The sequence below is a fragment of the Macaca thibetana genome, chromosome X, assembly GCF_024542745.1.
Source record: "Macaca thibetana thibetana isolate TM-01 chromosome X, ASM2454274v1, whole genome shotgun sequence".
Taxonomy (NCBI): Eukaryota; Metazoa; Chordata; class Mammalia; order Primates; family Cercopithecidae; genus Macaca; species Macaca thibetana.
The window spans coordinates 130,652,651-130,664,191 of NC_065598.1; the positions used below are offsets into that span (position 1 = coordinate 130,652,651).

An 11,541-nucleotide genomic window follows, 5' to 3' on the forward strand; every position below is an offset into this window, starting at 1 on the left:
TTAGAATGAAGGGGTATAACTGGGAGTGTCCCTACTCACTATTCACCTCAGTGATCCACTAGAATAAATGCTTCCTGTCCTTCCTACTTTAGGCTCTCCTGAACTAGAAGTCTTAGTTCCAAAGGAAGAAATGCTTTCAACAAGGGACACAACAGTGACTCCATTGAAAACAGATTGATGCTGCCACCTGGCCATTTTGGTCTCTTCAGCATCTTCCATCTAGAAGCAAAGGAGGGGGTCATCTACTGGCTGGGGTGATAAACCTGATGACCAAAGAGGGATTAATTGCACTACACCAGGGGCTAAAAAAGAGTACGTCTGATACATCTAGAGAGCTTCTTAGTGCTCCCATGTTTATTACACTTAACAGGAAATTACAGCAACCCAATCCAGGCAGGATATCTAATGATCCAGACTGTTCAGTAATGAAGGTTTGAGCCATCCTGCCAGACCAAGCATCATGACCAGCTGACATGCTATCTCAGGGCAAAGGGAATGAGAAATGGAGAGAAATTCCAGCTACAACAATGTGAGCTGCTGCAGAAATCAGGACTGTAATACTAAATACCTTGGTGAGTTATTAACTCATGCCCCTCCTCAGGCAGAAGAACAAATAAACAAAAGCGTGGCTTTTATTAACAGAGATTTATTAAATATAAAAAGCTCCCTCCTTTTTTCTTAGCTTTTGGAAGGGAATTCTCTTCAATTCAAAATTATAGGAAGCTTCAGCAATAACCTATTCCATCCTACAGCATCTCCTTGGTTTTTGCACTAACACAATTATTTTTTTCTCATATGCTTAACTTTTCTGAGATGGCAGTGGGAATCTATTTCTTTAAGTGCCTTCTCGAGTTGTTGAATTAAGACAACTTTTTAAAACCTGAAATGAAAGAGGTATTCCATTAACCAGAGGATATCTACAGCATCTATGAGATGTAAGAGGTAGTAGTGGATACAAAACAGAATTTACCATCTACATGCAAATAGAAAATGCATCCTCATGGAAAGATACAAACTAGAAAAATACAAAGTGAGTCAACTGAGGGCCCACATCCACTCCCAGATTATGATAAATTTGGAAGGCTCCATGGCATTGGAAGAAAGTGTGAGAATAAGATAATACCAACTTAAATGCCTGTGGAAATAGCATGAAGTATGATTTAGGGCCGGCTGTGAAGTAAGTGCCTTATTTCAACCCACAGGTATATCCCACTGACGCTCAGCTTCTAAGAAATTATTGCATAGAGCAAGAGGACATGACAGGTGGTATTCTGAGACCCCTCAAATAGAGCTTAAGAAATATGGTACAACAAAACCACCTTCTCCCCTTCATGACACTATGCATGCATATGGAAACCAAGTAGGAAAATTCAATTAAAAACTGAACATACACAGATCTCTGGTACTCATGGCCGGAATACCAGCTCCTGCCATATTAGTAAGCCCTGATAGAACATTTGACAAGACGTTATCTGGTTGCGGTTGGCTATTTTCCATCCTCTCTTCATGGACATTGGGATTGGCGATAGCATCTGGAAACCAAATGCAGAGGTTGAGCTGTGAAGTAAGTGCATTATGTCAGCCCCACAGATATACTCATCTGATGCTCAATTTCTGGGAAATTATCAAAGAAAGCAGGGGAGGATAAGCCAGGTGGCCATCTGATACCCCTCAAATTGAGGCTAGGAAAGAATATACAAAAAAATTACCTTCTACCATTCATGAAAATATGCCTGCTTAGAGAAACCAAATAGGACAGTACAACTAATAAGCAGACATACACAGATCCCTGGTACTCATGGATGAAATTCCAGCTGCTGCCATATTACCAAGCCATGGTGGAGCAGTTGATGGGACGTTATCAGGGACTGGTTGATCGTTATTTATCTTCTCTTCACAGACGTTGTGAATGACTGCAACATCTGGAAACCAAATGAAGTGGTTGAGCTGGAAACCAAATGAAGTGGTTGAGCTGTGAGGTAAGTGCATTATATCAACCAAAGAGGCATACCCCTCTGATGCTCAGTATCTAGGAAATTATCTCACAAAGAAGGAGGATATATCAGTTAGCAATCTGAGAAAACTAAGTAGGACAGTACAACTGAATAAGCAAACATACACTGATCCCTGGTACTCATGGGTGGAATACCAGCTGTTGCCAAATAAGTAAGTCCTGGTAGAAGAGTTGACAAGACGTTATTAGGTAATGGTTATTTTCCATCCTCTCTTCATGGACATTTTGAGTGACGGTAGCATCTGAAAGCCAAAGGAAGAGGTCGAGATGTGAAGTAACTGCATATACCTGTGGCGTTGCAGGTATATACCTGCACAGGTATATCCCTCTGAGACTCAGTTTCTAAGAAATTGTTCCATAACACAGGTGGTGATCTGAGACCCTTCAAATTTAGGCTAGAAAAGATAATATGACAAAACCACCATCTTCCCTGCATGACACTGCATGTGTATGGAAACCAAGTAGGACAGTACAACTACTAAACAAACATGCACTGATCCCTGGTACTCTTGGATGGAATGCCAGCTCCTGTGAAATTCATAAGCCCTGATGTAACAGTTGACAAGAATGTATCGGGTGCTGTTTGGTCAATTTTTGTTTTTTCTCCACAGACATTGTGAGTGATGGTAAAATCTGGAAACCACATGAAGAGGTTGAGCTGTGAGGTAAGTGCATTTTGTCAGCCCTACAGGTATATACCTCTGATGCTCAGTTTCTAGGAAGTTATCTAAGAAAGCAGCGGAGGCTATGCCAGGTGGCCAACTGAGACCCCTCAAATGGAGGCTAGGAACGAATATACTACAAAACCACCTTCTACCCTTCATGAAAATATGTATGCATATGGAAATCAAGTGTGACAGTACAACTAATTAATAGACATACACAGATCCCTGCTACTCATGGATGGAATACCAGCTGCTGCCATATGAACAAGCTGCAGTGGAACAGTTGACTCGACATTATCAGTTTGGCATTGGCTATTTTCCATCGTCTCTTCATGGACATTGTGTGTGATAGTAGCATCTGGAAACAAAAGGAAGAGGTCAAGCTGTGATGTAAGTGCATTATGTCAATCCCACTGGTATATCCCATTGATGATCAGTTTCTAGAAAATTATCCCATAAAGCAGGATAATACATCATATGATGATTCGAGGCCCCTCAAGTTGAGGTCAGGAAAGATAATTCACAAGACAACCTTCTTCCCTTCATGACACTATGCATGCATATGGAAACCAAGAAGGACAGTGCAAGAAGAAAACATACCTACACAGATCCCTGTTACTCACTGCAGGAATACCAGTTCCTGCCATATTAATAAGCCCAGATAGAACATTTGACAAGACATTATCCTGTTGCAGTTGGCTATTTTGGATCCTCTCTCCATGGACATCGTGATTGATGGTGGCAACTGAAAACCAAATGAAGAGGTCGAGTTGTAAGGTAAGTGCATTTTGCCAACCTGACAGGTATATACCTCTGAGGCTCAGTTTCTAGGAAATTATCACATAAAGCAGGAGGATATACCAGGTGGTGATCTGAGACCCCACAAATTCAGCTCATGAAAGACAATACAATAAAACTACATTCTTCCGTTTATGACACTGCATGCATATGGAAAAGAAGTAGGATAGTACAACTAGTAAACAAACATACACTGATCCCTGGCACTCAGGGGTGGAATACCAGCTCCTGCCAAATTAATAAGCCCTGGTGTAAGAGTTGACAAGACGTTATCGGGACTGGTTGGCTGTTATTTATCTTCTCTTCACGGACATTGTGAGTGACACTAGCTTCTGGAAAACAAACGTAGTGGATGAGCTCTGAGGTAAGTGCAGTACGTCAATCCCACAGGGATACCCCTCTGATGCTGAATATCTAGGAATTTATCTCATAAAGAACTAGGATATACTAGGGAGCCCTCTGAGAACCCTCAAATTGAGGCCAGAAAACATAATACGACAATACCACCTTCTTCCCTTGATGACAATATGCATGAATATGGAAACCAAGTAGGACACTACAACTAGTAAACAAACATACACTGATCCCTGGTACTCATGCCCAGAATACCAGCTGCTGCCAAGTAATAACCACTGGTTGAACAGTTGACAACATGTTATTAGGTTGGGGTTGGTCATTTTACATCTTCTCTTCATGGACATTGTGAGTGACAGTGGAATCTGGAAAACAAATGAAGAGAGTGAGCTGTGAGGAAGTGCATTATGTCAACCCCACAGGTATACCCCTATGATGCTCAGCTTCTAAGAAATTATTGCATAAAGCCAGAGGACATCACAGTTGGTGATCTGACATCCCTCAAATTGAGCGCACGAAAGATAATACAACAAAACCTCCATCTCCTCTTCATGACAAGATGCATGCATATGGAAACCAAGTAGGACAATCCAATTTATAAGTGAACATACCCAGATCATTGGTACTCATGGCTGGAATAACAGCTCCTGCCATATTAATAAGCCCTGTTGGAGCAGTTGACAAGACATTATCAGATTGGGGTTGGCCATTTTCCATCTTCTCTTCAGGGACAGTGAAGGTGACTGTAGCATCTGGAAACCAAATGAAGAGGTTGAGCTGTGAGGTACGTGTATTATGGTAACCACTCACGTATATCCTTCTGATGTTCAGTTTCTAGGAAATTATCTAAGAAAGCAGGGAGGATATGTCAGGTGGCCATCTGAGACCCATCAAATTGAGACTAGTAAAGAATATACAACAATACCACCTTCTTCCCCTCAGTACAATCTGGAAACCAAACGAAGAGGTTGAGCTGTAAGGTAAGCGCATTATCAGTCCCACAGATATATCCTTCTGATGCTCAGTTTCTAGGAAATTATCAAGAAAAGCAGGGGAGGATATGCCAGGTGACCATCTGAGACCTCTCAAATTGAGGATAGGAAAGAATATACAACAAAACTGACTTCTACCCTTCACGAAAATATGCATGCTTATCGAAAACAAGTATGACAGTTCAACTAATTAGCAGACGTACACAGATCCCTGATACTCGTGGATGGAGCTGCAGCCATATGACCAAGCTGTGGTGGAACAGTTGACAAGACATTATCAGTTTGGGGTTGGTAGTTTTCCATCCTCTCTTCACGTACATTGTGAGTGATGGTAACATCTGGAAACCAATGGAACAGGTTGAGCTGTGAGGTAAGTGCATTATGAAAACCTCACCGGTATATCCCACTGATGCTCAGTTTCTAGGAAATTATCCAATAAAGCAGGAGAATACATCATGTAATGATCTGAGTCCCCTAAAATTGAGGCCAGGAAAAATAATTCAACAAAACAACCTTCTTCCCTTCATGACACTACACTTGCATGTGGAAGCCAAGGATACTACAATTAATAAACAAACATACACAGATCCCTGGTACTCGTCGCTGGAATACCAGCTTCTGCCATATTAATCAGCCCTGATAGAACATTTGACAAGATGTTTTCCGTTTGCAGTTGACCATTTTCCTTCCTCTCTTCATGGACATTGGGATTGACGGTAGCATGCGGAAACCAAGTGAAGAGGTTGAGCTGTAAGGTAAGTGCATTATGTCAGCTCCACAGGCCTATCTGTCTGATGCCCAGTTTCTAGGAAATTATCTAAAAAAGCAGGGAAGGATATGCCAGGTGGCCATCTGATACCCCTCAAATTGAGGCTAGGAAAGAATATACTACAAAACCACCTACCACCGTTCATGAAAATATGCCTGCTTATGGAAACCAAGTAGGATAAGTCCAAATAATAAGCAGACATACACAGATCTCTCGTGCTCGTGGATGAAACTCCAGCTGCTGCCATATTACCAAGCCATGGTGGAGCAGTCGGCAAGGCATTATCAGGTGCTGGTTGACTGTTATTTATCTTCTCTTCACAGATGTTGTGAGTGACTGCAGCATCTGGAAACCAAATGAGGTGGTTGAGCTGTGAGGTAAGGGCATTATGTCAGCTGCACAGGCATACCCCCCTGATGCTCAGTATCTAGGAAATCATCTCATGAAGAAAGAGGATACACCAGTTAGCAATCTGAGAACCCTAAAATTGAGGCCAGAAAAGATAAAACAACAAAATTACCTTCTTCCCTCATGACACTATGTATATAGTGCATAGTGGAAACCAAGTAGAACAGTATAACATGAGAGCAAAATTACACTGATCCCTGATACTCATGTAGGAAATATCAGCTGTTGCCATATTAATAAACGCTGGTGGGACTGTTGTCGCGACATTACCAGGTGCTAGTTGGCCATTTTTTATCTTCTCTTCATGGACATTGTGAGTGACGCTAGCATCTGGAAACCAAATGAAGAGGTTGAGCTGCAAGATGTGTGTTTTGTCCCATCCTCCCCCAGGGGGACAGCTATGTATTCATCAGTTTCTAGGGAATTATTTATTTCATGAAACAGAAGGATTTACCACGTGGAAATCTCAGATCTTGCAAATAGAGATCAGGTAGGTAATACAATAAAACTAGCTTCTTACCTCTTGGCATAATGAACACGTGCAGTAAAGAAGTGCGACAGCAGAATAAACATTCACAGGTTTTTGTACTCATCATTTTGTGTCATCTTGCTGTCCTTTACATTTCTCATTTGATATTATTTGTACAGTTCACCTATAAATGCCATGCTGTGTGCAGCAGGAAGCCAGACTAAGTGAGCCCTCCTTAACTTGCCTCCTTTCTACCTCAAATATTCTGAGAAAATAGAGGTGGCTATTGGAGTTGAACACTCTTATCTCCACTCAATCATCACACATCTGTGTTTTTATATGATTCTACAGATCCTTCCCTTTTGTCTAGAAAAAGTGACTTTCTTTTCACTCCAGGTCTGACATCTCTTTCATTTATTCATCATCTGTGATAGGCAGCATGCCAGGAGCTGGGGATCAGCAGTAAACAGCCCAGAGAGCAACGTTGCCTGCCCTTGTGGAGCTCACATCCTCATGGGGCAGTCAGACAGTACGTGCACAATGAGCAAATGAAGCAAGCAGCACTGGGCTGGTGTTGGGGAAGCAGTCCACAGGCCTATGGGAGACAGCAGCAGAGGGAGCCTCAGGGGAGACTGCTGGTTTGACAGTGTCTTCTGAAGAGGTGCCACTGGGCAGGCCTTGGAGAAGAAGCAGAGCCTCCTGTGCAGAGGCAGAGGGAGAGTTCCAGGCTGCGGTGAGGCCAAAGGTAGGGGATGGAGTGGGGATGGACCAGGCACTACAGAGCTGAAGGACAGAGGCAGAGAGAGCCAGGAGGAAATGGATGGGACCTGTGTTAGGAGAGGGTAATAGATGCCAGGCCGTGCAGAGAGGCTTGCAGACCAAAGTCAGTTCAGGGTCTGTTCTGAGTGCTTAGGAGAGTTGAGGATGGGTTTTCAGGAGGGACATGGCATGATGTGATTTACACAGTTATGTGATAACTGACATAATTATCTAGCCACATGGTTAGAGAGTATGTGATAAATGAGTGAAGATTAGAAAAACAGAACTAAGAAGGTATTCTACTAGCTTGGAGAGAGATCATGGCAGTGTGCACTGGAGGGATAGAGAGAAATGGCTGGATGCAGAATTTATACTGGGCACTGACTGCTGGACTTGCTAAGAGATGGGAAATGAGAGAGTAATAAAGGAATCATAAGATAACTCATAAGTGACTTTAAGTATTTTGACTTGAACTACTAAGTAAAAGTACATCAGGGGTGTTCAGGAGGTGTTAGGGAACTGACTATGAGAGCCAAGTGCTGCCAACTCTTCCTGAATCTGCTTCAGTGACCTTATGTTGAGAGTTTGAACTAGGCCATGGTGGGATTATATGCACTATGGATAGCTGCAAACTCTAAAAACCAGGACTTCTAAATCCCCCATACCTGTGAACATCTGGTTGTTACACTTTTGTGGATGTTTCACTTAATGGACAGTATCTTTAACTGAAATCGTGAAGACTAAAAGTAGAGTATTTTTGGAGAGAGGGAGGTCAGAAATTTGAACATGTAGGGCCAGTTGAATTTTAGATGCCTATTAGACAGCTAGTAGAGATACCACGTGTGTAGCTGCATTTGAATCTGGATTTCAGGAGCAAGTTGTAGTCTAGAAGTATAATGGTGAGAGTTTTTTTAGTGTGAATCATTTAAAATTCTAAGACAGCATGGCATCACCTAAGGAGATAGTATATTGAAGGGAAGAGAGCCTAGGATCATGCTAAATATGTGAAATATTTAGAAGTGGGAAGGCAGAGGAGAAAAACAAAAAGGAGAAGGAAAACAAGTCTCAAGTAACACGGTAAGAAATCCAGGTGTCTCGGGACCCAAGAAGCTTTCCGTGCGGGAGGAAGTAAACAACTGTGTCACATGTTGTTGAGACATTAATGCCAAAATGCAGCAAACACTGGTGACCTTGATGATAGTAGTTTCATGGAGTACACTAAGAAGCCAGACTGCACTGGGTTAGAGCGGAGTGTGAGGACAGGCAGAAAGTGAGCAGACACATCCTCTTGTTGAGCCCACCATCCCCTTCTGCCCCAGGAACCTGCTTCATTCATCTAACGCAGCAACTCCAAATTGTTGCACCTAATTAGAACCTTGCCCTTCCACTTGCAAATGTGCTCATATCTGTTCATCCCTCAAGGACATGACTACAAATGTCCTTTGACATGGTTGAGGCCCAGAGATTGCATTCCCCTACACCTTCCTGTTTGTCTAGTCACAGGGACATACTCTTCCTTCTCTTAGATGAAGAGTGTCTCTTGGATTTTCTGGAATGCTTCTTTTTGCTTTGAAGCCCTGTTGCAACTTGATTTACATCATCACCCCTCATTTACTGAAAAACATCAGTGAAAATATTCCATTAAGGTCAAATCCAACCATTGCAAAGTCACAGTCTTCATATGCATACACAGACATCCATTTATATAGTTAATATAAAGTTTTAGTCACAGGTCAAAGATTTATCATCACTCAACACACGTGATGCTCTCAGAAGAGGCAAGCTAATTTTAATCTAGTCTCAGTGAAACAAGGGAAGGTAAAATACAAGTTGTTATCTAAAGTCAAACATGGTACAGTCATGATTAATAGAATGCTTGGGGAATGAGTGGTTTTCATCAACTAAAGGAATAAACACATGATTATCTCTCTAATGAAGTATGCATCATTTTGTCTCAGCCCTTGTTAGGGGACAAAAAAAAAAGTCTTTCTTATCCTTCAGTGCTTTAAAGCTACGTATTAACAAATACTGATTAATACTTTATTAGATGATACGTATAGATAGTGAAGGGTAGGATAGATTGAAAAGGTAAATGTTCCCACACATGGTGTTCCCAGACATGGTGGGAACATTTACCTTTTCAATCTGTCTTACCCTTCACTATCTATATGTATCATTAGGTATATCATATAGATATATACAGATGTCGTTATATCTATATGCATCACTGTCTATATTTATCTATATGCTTAATTCCCCAAGCATTCTGATTAATCATGAGTGTGCCATGTGTGACTTTGGATAACACCTTGTATTTTACCTTCCTTTGTTTCACTGAGACTAGATTAAAATCAACTTGCCTTTTCTGAGAGCATCATGTATGTTGAGTGATGATAAATCTTTTTTTCCAACATGTTGATCTTGGAGTCAGGCAGGGGTAGGGCATGCTTTGCAATGTTGATGGTAGATAAACCATGAAATTCAAGGGTATTGTAGGTTAACTAAAAGCTGTTTTCATCAAAGGATAACCCAAGAATATGCTCCTGACTACCAGAGGTACCAAGAAGAGCTGGTACTACTTCTACTGAAAGTATTCCAAAAAATTGAAAAAGAGGGACTCCTACCTAACTCATTTTACGAGGCTAGCATCATCTTGATACCAAAATCTGGCAGAGATACAACAAAAAAAGAAAACTTCACGCCAGTATTCCTCATGAACATCGATGCAAATATCCTCAATAAAATACTGGAAAACTGAATCCAGCAGCACATCAAAAAGCTTATTCACCATGATCAAGTTGGCTTCATCCCCAGGATGCAGGGTCATTTCAGAATAGGCAAATCAATGAATGTAATTCATCACATAAACAGAACTAATGATAAAAACCACATGATTATCTCAATAGATGCAGTAAAGGTCTTTGATAAAATTCAACATCCCCTTATATTAAAAGCTCTTAATAAACCAGGTACTGAAAAAAATACCTCAAAATAATAAGAACCATATATGACAAACCCACAGCCAATATCATGCTGAATGGGAAAAAGCTGGAAGTATGCCCCATAAAACTTCCACAAGGCAAGGAGCCCTCCCTCACCATTCCTATTTAACATAGTATCAGATGTTCTGGCCACGGCAATCAGGCAAGACAGAGAAATAAAGAGTATTCGAATAGGGAGAGAGGATGTCAAATTATCTTTGTTTGCAGATGACATGACCCTATATCTAGAAATCCAAAGATAACTTGCTGAAATCTATAGATATTTTTCCCTGTTCGAAAAGTACCCTTACACACAAACTTGGTGTACAATTTCAGAAGTGTGACCAGCCTAAGATCTGATTAATTTAGTGGACAGATGACCCCACTTAAAATCACCAAAATGGGTACAGAGGGTTTGTGGACGGATGTCAATTATCCTGGACACTGTCAGCTTTGTTATTTCCATATTAACAAGGAATTCTCTGCTGAACTCACAGCGGTAAGCAGTGTCATATAGTATTTGTGTGTGCAATCTCTGAAATCTCACAGACCTAGGTTCTGTCACTTTTCCAACTGGTTAAACCTCTGAGAGCTGCTTAAATGTGCACTCCACGATTCTATTTCCATAAAATGGGCATAAAACAGTATCTAACTCATGGCACTCTTATAAGGATTACCAGAGATAAAGCACAAAGAGGATAGTGTATGTGCTGGTTAATATATACTTTCCTTTAAGCTTGAAAATAAGTAAACTTGTGGGATTCAGTGAAAGTGGGCATTCTAAATATTAAAATATTCAAAGATAAACTACTCGTGCAATAAACACCTTCCTACAAACTAGACTTGATAGTTTCAAAATCAACAAAGGCCAAGACAAAAAACTTGTCTGGTTTCAGCAGACCAAATTTCCTACTAGTTAACTTGTCTAAATGACTGCTACTTGCAATATCATAAGCATTTCTATATGTCTAAGTCCTCCTTTATGAAACAAGTAATTTGTTATTCCTGAAGTTTTAAATTGATGTATTTAATACAGGCAAGCAGAAGGAGAGGAATGATGGAAATTAGAGTAGAAGAAAATCAATAAAATAAAAGAAAACCAGAAAAATCAATGAAATCCAAAGTTGGTTTACCGAAAAAGTGAAATAAACCTAACAATCTTTTAGCTTGACTGACCAAGAAAAAAAGAAAGGACTACACAGATTATCAAAATCAAGAATGAAAGGGGGGGTTACTAATACGGACCTTATAGAAATTAAAAGGAATATATTATGAACAACTTTATGCCAACAAAATAAACAACTTAGATAAAACAGAAAAATTTCTAGAAGA

At 40.7% G+C, this 11,541-nt stretch overlaps 1 pseudogene; it reads right to left on the reverse strand.

Moving 5' to 3' along the window:
- Positions 1-860: 860 nt before the first annotated feature.
- On the reverse strand, positions 861-10,444 carry LOC126945901 (sarcoma antigen 1-like; annotated as a pseudogene).
- Positions 10,445-11,541: the final 1,097 nt, after the last annotated feature.